The sequence below is a fragment of the Carassius carassius genome, chromosome 12 (assembly GCF_963082965.1).
Source record: "Carassius carassius chromosome 12, fCarCar2.1, whole genome shotgun sequence".
Taxonomy (NCBI): Eukaryota; Metazoa; Chordata; class Actinopteri; order Cypriniformes; family Cyprinidae; genus Carassius; species Carassius carassius.
This window is the reverse complement of record NC_081766.1, coordinates 33,460,137-33,470,611: the sequence shown is the minus strand read 5'-3', so window position 1 is coordinate 33,470,611 and position 10,475 is coordinate 33,460,137. Positions and strand designations below refer to the sequence as shown.

The 10,475-nt window shown below is 37.9% G+C and overlaps 1 protein-coding gene across 5 annotated transcripts in view; it reads right to left on the bottom strand.

Annotated features, from left to right (window-relative positions):
* The window catches only part of LOC132154322 (disabled homolog 1-like), a 25,368-nt gene extending 19,642 nt beyond the window's left edge, over positions 1-5,726 (bottom strand). For all 5 annotated transcript variants that reach the window (XM_059562868.1, XM_059562869.1, XM_059562867.1 and 2 more), the window contains exon 1: positions 5,441-5,726. The gene's annotated coding sequence lies outside the window, so the exon portion shown is untranslated. The remainder of the gene's footprint in view (positions 1-5,440) is intronic.
* Positions 5,727-10,475: the final 4,749 nt, after the last annotated feature.

The window sequence follows — 10,475 nt, the reverse complement described above, 5'->3', positions numbered from 1 at the left end:
TGATTGCAATTCTTTAAATTGAATTGCCCAGATGTAATGTAGTGGGTGAGATACCTTTAACAACAATACACCCATTAAATACATATGTCTGTATGACAAGTCGATCCTTCATAATTCAATTCAGTTTCAACTTAGTTTTGACTAGTAAACATGCAATTTCAATTAGTAAGAATTGCAAATCATTTGGTTTTCCCTTTTTGACAGGTCAGAATTACATTTTTTTAGTAATATCTGGATTACACTAGTATATGTTGAGATGCAGATATCAACATATTCTTTGTCAGGATTCTGTACTATTCTGTGTCATGTTTAGCCCTCGTTTGTGTTCCTGTTTTTCCTTATTTGGTCATGTTCCTGTCCTAGTTTAGTTAATTAGTCATTATGTACATGTACCCCTGAGTCTCCTGTGTTCCTGTCTGTCTGTATTAACCCTTTCATTGTTGGATTAAAAGACTTTTGTGAGTTTACGCCTTGTCGCCTCGTTCCTCACATTAGGGAAGTGTGGCATTTTTACTATTTTAGTTATCACTTACAAATATTATCTAAATAATGGATTCTAGTCAGAAATTCATATTAATGATATGCAACATAACTGATAACATAACTCTTTAACTTTCCATATCTGGAAGTATAGGCTATTACTATTCGCAAAATAATAAATATATGGCTGCAATTATGTTTAAGAAGGAGACATTAACAGTACTGAAATTAAACATGTGAAGAGCCGAAACTTTGCAAACTTTCGCCAATTTTATGCGCACATACGCAATTTAGTCAACACGTTGTTTCAGCCCTAAAAAGAAACCCTAGCAGAACACTTCCCTTACGAAAAAGAAATATATTCAAGTGTGCTATTAGTATACTTCTTTTAAACTAAAAATCGGAAAGTATGCTTTTAGTTTATGCTCTTTATGTACTCCTCAGAAATTTACAACCCGAATTCCGGAAAAGTTGGGACGTTTTTTAAATTTTAATAAAATGAAAACTAAAAGACTTTCAAATCACATGAGCCAATATTTTATTCACAATAGAACATAGATAACATAGCAAATGTTTAAACTGAGAAAGTTTACAATTTTATGCACAAAATGAGCTCATTTCAATTTTGATTTCTGCTACAGGTCTCAAAATAGTTGGGACGGGGCATGTTTACCATGGTGTAGCATCTCCTTTTCTTTTCAAAACAGTTTGAAGACGTCTGGGCATTGAGGCTATGAGTTGCTGGAGTTTTGCTGTTGGAATTTGGTCCCATTCTTGCCTTATATAGATTTCGAGCTGCTGAAGAGTTCGTGGTCGTCTTTGACGTATTTTTCGTTTAATGAAGCGCCAAATGTTCTCTATAGGTGAAAGATCTGGACTGCAGGCAGGCCAGGTTAGCACCCGGACTCTTCTACGACGAAGCCATGCTGTTGTTATAGCTGCAGTATGTGGTTTTGCATTGTCCTGCTGAAATAAACAAGGCCTTCCCTGAAATAGACGTTGTTTGGAGGGAAGCATATGTTGCTCTAAAACCTTTATATACCTTTCAGCATTCACAGAGCCTTCCAAAACATGCAAGCTGCCCATACCGTATGCACTTATGCACCCCCATACCATCAGAGATGCTGGCTTTTGAACTGAACGCTGATAACATGCTGGAAGGTCTCCCTCCTCTTTAGCCCGGAGGACACGGCGTCCGTGATTTCCAACAAGAATGTCAAATTTGGACTCGTCTGACCATAAAACAATATTCCACTTTGAAATAGTCCATTTTAAATGAGCCTTGGCCCACAGGACACGACGGCGCTTCTGGACCATGTTCACATATGGCTTCCTTTTTGCATGATAGAGCTTTAGTTGGCATCTGCTGATGGCACGGCGGATTGTGTTTACCGACAGTGGTTTCTGAAAGTATTCCTGGGCTCATTTAGTAATGTCATTGACACAATCATGCCGATGAGTGATGCAGTGTCGTCTGAGAGCCCGAAGACCACGGGCATCCAATAAAGGTCTCCGGCCTTGTCCCTTACGCACAGAGATTTCTCCAGTTTCTCTGAATCTTTTGATGATGTTATGCACTGTAGATGATGAGATTTGCAAAGCCTATGCAATTTGACGTTGAGGAACATTGTTTTTAAAGTTTTCCACAATTTTTTTACGCAGTCTTTCACAGATTGGAGAGCCTCTGCCCATCTTTACTTCTGAGAGACTCTGCTTCTCTAAGACAAAGCTTTTATAGCTAATCATGTTACAGACCTGATATCAATTAACTTAATTAATCACTAGATGTTCTCCCAGCTGAATCTTTTCAAAACTGCTTGCTTTTTTAGCCATTTGTTGCCCCCGTGCCAACTTTTTTGAGACCTGTAGCAGGCATTAAATTTTAAATGAGTTAATTAAGTGGATAAAAGTGTAAAATTTCACAGTTTAAACATTTGCTACGTTATCTATGTTCTATTGTGAATAAAATATTGGCTCATGTGATTTGAAATTCCTTTAGTTTTCATTTTATTAAAATTTAAAAAACGTCCCAACTTTTCCGGAATTCGGGTTGTACTTTATATGACATTTAAGTATACCTGACTTATACTTACAAAAAGTCTAAATATATTTGAGCTATACTCCTAGAATCTGTGTTTTCATTATTATACGGTATGCTAGTACGCATCTTCTGCACAGAATTTCCAAAAAAACAAGTGAAGAAGAAAAAAAGAAACACCAGATACTAACACATATAATCTAACACGATCATCTGACATGAAACAGCATCAAAACTGATAAAGAGGTAATAATTACAGTCAGGCTTTGTTCAAAATGTTATTCCTTTATTTTTTATGAAACTTACCCACATTAAAGTGTTTAAAGAAAGAATACATGAAGCTAGAACAAAATGTTTTTGTTAAAAGCAGATACCCTGTTCTTTCTTTGGATGTTTTGTATGTTCAGATATTCAAAATATATACACATTAAAACCTAAATAGGGACATAGTAGTATACTTAAAGTATGATGTAAAGTTCACTTAAAGAAAACTTATGAGTATACTTGCAGTAAAAAACTACTAAAGCTATACTTCAAAGTGTACAAAGTATTTAATTAGTAAACTATCAGTGTACCTATAAGTTCACTTTTAGTATAATTGCAGTACAAACTACAAACAGAGGTAAAGTAGTTGTGTAATCAAAGTTTGCTACTGTTATACTTAAAGTATACTTTTATAAACTAGAAAGTGGGCCAATTTAGTCTCAAGGAGTATTGAAACAAACACTTACAACACTGATATTTGTATACTTGCTACATAAAGTATACCGGTACTTAAAATATACTTGAAAGTTTAAGTAAACTTAAAATAAACTGGAAGTATACTACTTTTTGGTAAGGATTCCTTTCTAAAAACAATTTTTCATTGTTAGTTCATCCATCAAGTTCAATAGTTCATTGTCATTCAACAAGGTATTTTATGTTTCAGCCTCAAACGAAGTTAAGTTTAGAATATAAGCTGAGTAGTTTACGATTGTAGCTCTGTCTAACTTTGTTTTTCTTTTGGAATCCCAAACTTACTTACTCTCACTATCTGTTGTTTAAACTTCTAAAATATAACTGAATGAATTCTCACCATATTTCTGATATTATCTATCAAACTAATGTGACACCATTCACTTTTTAATCTAAACTGCTAGCACAGAGCATTAGATTTCCTTTAGTGTGTTAGCTTGTCATTCCCACCTAACTTTCTCTTGCTCTATTTCTTTCCTCTTTCTCGCTCTGTTTTTCATGAGTTCGTCAAACAACTGTGGTAAGTTGGAATCATTCAACAATCCCGGTGAGTTAATGGCTTCTCCTGTTATTGTCACTGGCACTGCTCGCCACATGTATAGTGTAGCTTTTCCTTTTTATCACCCAAACTCTGGAACAATCTATCTAGCGTTGTTTGGGAGGCAGACCCACTCTGTCAGTTTAAATCTAGGATAAAGACCATAGACTGTATATAAACATGGACGTAGTGTCTGTGACGTCGCCCATAGGTTTCTGAAGAGCGTTTTTGAAGCCAAAAGTAGGTGGAGTCGGTCATTAAACCGATGAGTTGTCATGAAGGGTAACATGAGCTATACAGACCAAAATCATTTTTCAACATGTTTTTTCCTGCTGTAAAGTTGGGCTTTTTAACATGGGGAGTCTGTGGGATTTAGTCCATTTTGAAGCCAGCCTCAAGCGGCCAGTTGACGAATTACAGTTTAACTCACTTCCGTGTTGGCTTCACGAGAGAGAGCGGGAGGTGGCTGCTTGATAAAGACCCATCTCTTTAACATGGTATAAACATATTACACAGTCACATTTCTATAATTTGAATCTGATTGTTAGGCTGCATTAATTAGCTCAGCCGGAACTGGGAACACTTCCCATAACACACATTGTATTTGTTACATCATAAGAAGAATGGCATTTACGCTAACATTACTCCAAGGTCACAGTAGCCAAACAGATCCAGTGTGTATCCCCTTACAGTTCCCCTTTGAAGACCACAAGAACCAGACGAGTCCTCTGCTCAATCTGACCACAGCATGCTGGTTTCATCTGGCCACAGGAGAAATGGCCCCCCTCAGACTGGTTTCTCCCAAGGTTTTTTCTCCATTTCTGCTATACCGATGGAGTATTACTTGCTTAGTTTTGGACACAATTTCTGGCAATATTGTTGATTTGATTGCACAGACACTATTGGAAGAGAGCTCATCTGAGCTGGACGATGACATCACATAATCAACAATAAACTGACTTTAACTGATAAACTGACTGTTTACTAGTCCTTTTGCATTATCATCAGCACACTTTTTTTCCTGTTTAAGACTGTAAAGCTGATTTGACACAATCTGTATTGTATAAAGCGTGATAAACAAAAGTGAATTGACTTGACTATATTATTTTGTCTATTAAGTCTTCTATTATTTAAGCATCAGCTGTACCAATGCACATCGAAAACATGTTCAAATGAAGCTCATCTATTTTCATGTGAGTCTGATAAGATCCCAACCCCCATCACCAAAAGCCAAGAGTCTGTCATGCATACAAGCCAAAATTCAAAAATCACTCACAACTAAAGTATAAAGAAACCAAACTAAAGAAAGAACATTATGATTTATTTATTTATTTCATTGAGTTGGCAGTAAGTCTTCACAAGGCAGTTTAATTATTTACGTGAACATTTAGGTTTTGCACTAAGTGACTGACTAATTTAAAAGATCACACATCATCAACAAAACAACACATTATCTTCCTGTTTCAGAGGAATCCAGTCGAATTAATAACTCGCTTTAGATGGAATAGTAAACAGAACGACAGAATGAAGCAAAAATAAGTATGACTGCACTTCGCTCAAATAAAGAGTTTATATATTAGAAGATTAGGCGTATGAAGTTGACACATTTTTATTTACACTATCGCTTCACACCTGTAACAGCTACTCACCGAGCGCCAAACCTCGCGCTTACTTCCAATGCATCGCTTTTATTCCAAACATTATCGTGTCCAGCAGCTGTCATGGTCAAAGAATGAGTGCAATCCAGTTTCAGCATTCAGCGCATCTGCGTGTTAAATGCAGTCGGAACAAGTGCCAGCATGTGCCAAAGTCCCCCCAAAAACACTCGATCGCAATGGAGCACGAAAGAAATCAAATGTTTCTTCTCCACCAGAATCATATGAAGAGAAATGAGGCGATGGGGCGGGAGGAGAGAGACCCCCGTGACAGAATCATTCAAATGCACAGAGGATAATGCGCAGATGAGTGAAGGGGGATGGGAGGGGATTAAGTGGAATCAAAAGCACCCTCACATGCATAAAACACACGCCCAATTAGTTCATTTGTATGTTTTCTGTGTTGTATGTAATTGTGTAATATAGTTGCACAGCGCGAAACTGCTAGGATAATGTTTAGTTTGTTGTCCATCCTAAAATTGGCAGGAGTGATGCAGACAGTGGTCAGTGAAGCATCCTTCTATCTCTGGCTGGCTGTAGTTGGCAGTAGTTAATAGCATTTTAAGACCCACATTAAAGACCAGATCAGATGCCTAATCTTATATGCATACAGTACATGTATGCATACACTGTCTCGTTCTCACATATGTTAATCTCAGTGTACTCAGTTTAATCTGTATTTTATGTTACAATAAAAAGACTAGGGTTTCATTGAGTTCACAATGATTGGTCACTTCTATTGAAATATTTGCAATGGCTGTTACAATGTATGTCTGATCAAGGTTTTTCTTTTTTTTTTTTTTTTTAAGTGGCACACATGATTGGCTTCTAACATATAAACACTAATCCAAACATTAACAGATGGTGGCAATCCCAGTTGTCTGTTTTCTTTAACAGTGATGTCATTGTTTTTTGTTTTGTTTGTCTTTTCATTTGGACAAATATATTTCAGATATACTCTCAATGAATGCATGAACCAAAAAACATAATTTTATTTGTGCATTGTTCCAAATTTTATTCTATTGTTCATCTTAGATACAAGGTCAGAAAATATCATGAAATACAGAAAAGCAATGTCAACAAACAAATCATGCAATGAATGATTTGATTGTGAATGAAGACAATTCAGAGATCAAATAAAAAGAATGGCTTGAAAGTCATTGTTCTGGAAAATTTACTAAGGCCTATTGTGGACTGTTTAGGGCAAAAATCACATCTCTTATGAGAAATAAATGAGCAATTTCCTCTCTTTGGCAGTTGTGTCACCCATGTGAATAATCAGAGTCTATTCCAATTCATCTGCACTGTGAAACTGTCATTGATGGAAAGGAACTGACCCTTGACTCTGCCTCCTTGCCAGTTTTGGTGCTCTTTTGTTCTGATTCACAGTGGCTGTGTTTTACTAAAACCTGATGTACGGCAGATTTTCAGCTTTTTTGTGTTATACAGACTCATTCCACACCATTCGGGTGAGAAGTAAACATGTCAACTGATCCAACAAACATTAAGCTTTCTAATGCATCCTTCTCATGTCTCCCTCATCGATAGCACACCTGAGTGAACTCATCAACACATTAGCAGTTGCATCTCTTCATGTAATTCCAACCTCCAAATGACAAAGTCAGGAGAACACAGAAGGCTCTTCTCGTTTTACACCTTCATCTTAGTATGCAAATATTTTCGACCTAAATGAAGAAAGTAAACAATATGATTCATATTCAGAATGGCAAGCAAGTGCAGCTGTTCAGACTACTGCAACCCGATGGTATGGGAAGTTATTTCCTCTCATGCAGGCACTAATTGTAGTTGGCCATTGGCGGTAGTCTTTGCGGTGTGTTCAGGTGCAGTTTTTTGACCCAGGTGACATGAAGCAGCAATGAAGTCAGCTTTCGTCACCACTAATTCTTTGATGTCGGCTTGGTTTGTCTTGGTTATTTTAGTTCAGTGTGTCACACTAAATGCTCACATTGTTCTGTCAACTCCTTATTTGATCACCTTTGGAAAATTTGCAGCACTCCAGACTTCTTCCAACATGCACACTCACTGTTAGACTGCATCAGCTTGCTCACATGTTGGATCTGGCTCTAGATTAAGTACCATACCATGCTGAACTGGTTTGATCCCACCTCCTCTGACGAGGACTGGACCTCAAATCTTTATCACAGGGTCACTGATTTGATCTCTTAGGCTGTGTGTCTTTGTGTTCAGGCGCTCTGCTGAAAATGCCTAGCTGTGAGAACTTGAGAGTTTCTTCAGTTGAGACACTTTGATATGATACAGAATATCCATGGAAGTGTTAATATTAGGACTTTGTTCCATTGTTTTGCTCGCTCTTGTTGTCTGTTGCAACCAGGATGTGGTGATTGGTGTATAGTATTGAGAAAAGAAGTAGCACGCTGATTTGCCAGCTGTGGGTCTTTCATGTGGAGAACTCTCATATTTTTTGCATAATGATGCATTTAAAAGTTAATGAGAGTGCATAGGGGCCAAAAGCTGAGAGAGGCCCGACTGCGGGATCCCCAAATTCTGTGCAAGGGGTCCAGAATCGCCAGCGACTCCACTGAGTCAGGCTTTAGGTTAGCAGAATTAGCTTACATGCACCTGCAAAGTGATTTATAGACCGTAGAATGTGTTGGAGAGCATCAAAATAGTGTTATTAAGCAGACAGTAACTAAGAGTCAAGTCCCCTTTATTTGAATAGCGCTTTATAGAATTCAGATTGTGTCAAAGATTTACAGTGTCAAACAGGAAAATAGTTTGTCAATGATGCATGGTTAAATAAAGAAAATGAAATTGTGCATGTGTCTGGTTGTAAGAACTATACATATTATTATTGGAATTAATAGATGCAGGTATGTTTTTCATCTCTTTGATATAAAAAAAGGGAAATACATAAAGAAACATTTTTTAAAAGAGCAGGCAATGCTGCCTCTGAATGGTGTGATCTGAGTTTATAAAGCGGTGCTACATAGTGATGACGCTCTGACCTACATTCCACAGCAGTGATGATATTCAGAGCATCTCCGCTTCACCGGGTCCAAACCATCTGTCAGATCCCAGATGCACCTACTGAACTGTGGCCCTGGAACCAGTTATTATTATCGATTTCAGATCAAATTAACACTTAAAGCACATGCTTAAATATAGCTTAATAAGCATGTGAAATATCTCTTGTTTTCACTCATCCACTTCCATGTAGACTATAGTCTCTTGCGAAACAATCACAAAAACTCCAACAAAACAGAAACTCTTTCACATGTCAAACATAACAGCAGTTCTTCCCCTTCACTAAAAACACTTATAATAACACTTCACTTCAACTTTTATTCTCCTTGTCCAGTCAAGTGGAACTAAGAGGAAAACAACAGAGAGTAACATGATGCACCATCATCAGACACGGCTCATTCAGGACATCAGCAGCTCAGATTCCTGGAAGAGAGTTAAACACAAACAACGTCAGGCTGCTGTCATGTTATATGCCTGACTGATTCAGTCATGCTCCATTTAATTTAAAGCAATTGGTTCAGATGTTCATCCTCTGCCTGAAATACACGCTCCAAACAGAGGAAGAAAGTGCAGACACGTCGTGTGCTTCTTCAGGAAGAGGGAATTCCTCTCTGGAAACTGGAGCACACAGAAAAGAGGGATTTACAAACGAGAGGGAGAGAGAAGGAGAGGGGGAGAGAGATAAAGGTATGGAGCGAGAGAGACAGAGAGAGAGAGCGAGAAAGAGAGAGAGAGAGAGAGAGGGGGGGGGGAGGAAGGTATGAAGAGAGAGAGAGAGAGAGAGAGAGAGAGAGGGGAGAGGAAGGTATGAAGAGAGAGAGAGAGCGAGAGAGAGAGCGAGAAAGAGAGAGAGAGAGGGGAGAGAGGAAGGTATGAAGAGAGAGAGAGAGAGAGAGAGAGAGAGAGAGAGGGGAGAGAGGAAGGTATGGAGAGAGAGAGAGAGAGAGAGCGAGAAAGAGAGAGAGAGAGAGAGGAAGGTATGAAGAGAGAGAGAGAGAGAGAGAGAGAGAGAGAGAGAGAGCGAGAGAGAGAAAGAGAGAGGGGGGGGGAGAGGAAGGTATGAAGGGAGAGAGAGAGAGAGAGGGGAGAGGAAGGTATGAAGAGAGAGAGAGAGCGAGAAAGAGAGAGAGAGAGAGGGGAGAGAGGAAGGTATGAAGAGAGAGAGAGAGAGAGAGCGAGAAAGAGAGAGAGAGAGAGGGGGAGAGAGGAAGGTATGAAGAGAGAGAGAGAGAGAGAGAGAGAGAGAGAGAGAGAAAGAGAGAGAGAGAGGGGGGGGGAGAGGAAGGTATGAAGAGAGAGAGAGAGAGAGAGAGAATGCTTTGATCTGCTGTAGCTGCAAGCTGAGGGTTAAAATAGCTCAGGCAGCTTCAGTTTTTTTTTCTATTATCCATTCTTTTTTTGGGAATGCTCATTAGCATTGCAAATAGTGCAAAAACAGTAATCTTTTTTTTTTTCTTCTTCTTTTTTCATTGAACTCCCTTTAATCTAACTCCCAAATGTCTTTTTGAAAAGAATGAAAAAGTGTTCAGGGACTCAAAATAAGATAATAGAGCATGCATTAGTAGTGGTATCATGATAAAGCAGAATTATAAAGCAAATACTTTTGTGTAATGAAGATTTTTAAGACTTACATTTGAAATTGTACACTCCACAGTTTATGTTAATCAGCTATTGACAAGAACAAACACTGGCCTCTAAAAATATTTATCTTATTCCAATTTTAATCCATAATTCTTATTTTCTGACGCCCCCTGCTGCACAAAATTGTTAGTACGTTTCATCTGTTGTGCAGCTTTATACATTTTTAAAGGCATTCATTGCAATTAAATAAAACCCTAAATGTTACGTAAAAAATTATTTGAAGACAAAGATTATATTTATATACAATCAAAAGAACAACCGGTCTTAAAAATAAAATTTATTAGCATCTCTCTAATGTGTGTATAAATAAAAACATTTATAAGAAATAATGCATATACGCATTTTGAGCTGAACAATAACTGGGTTATAGGTGATACAAAGG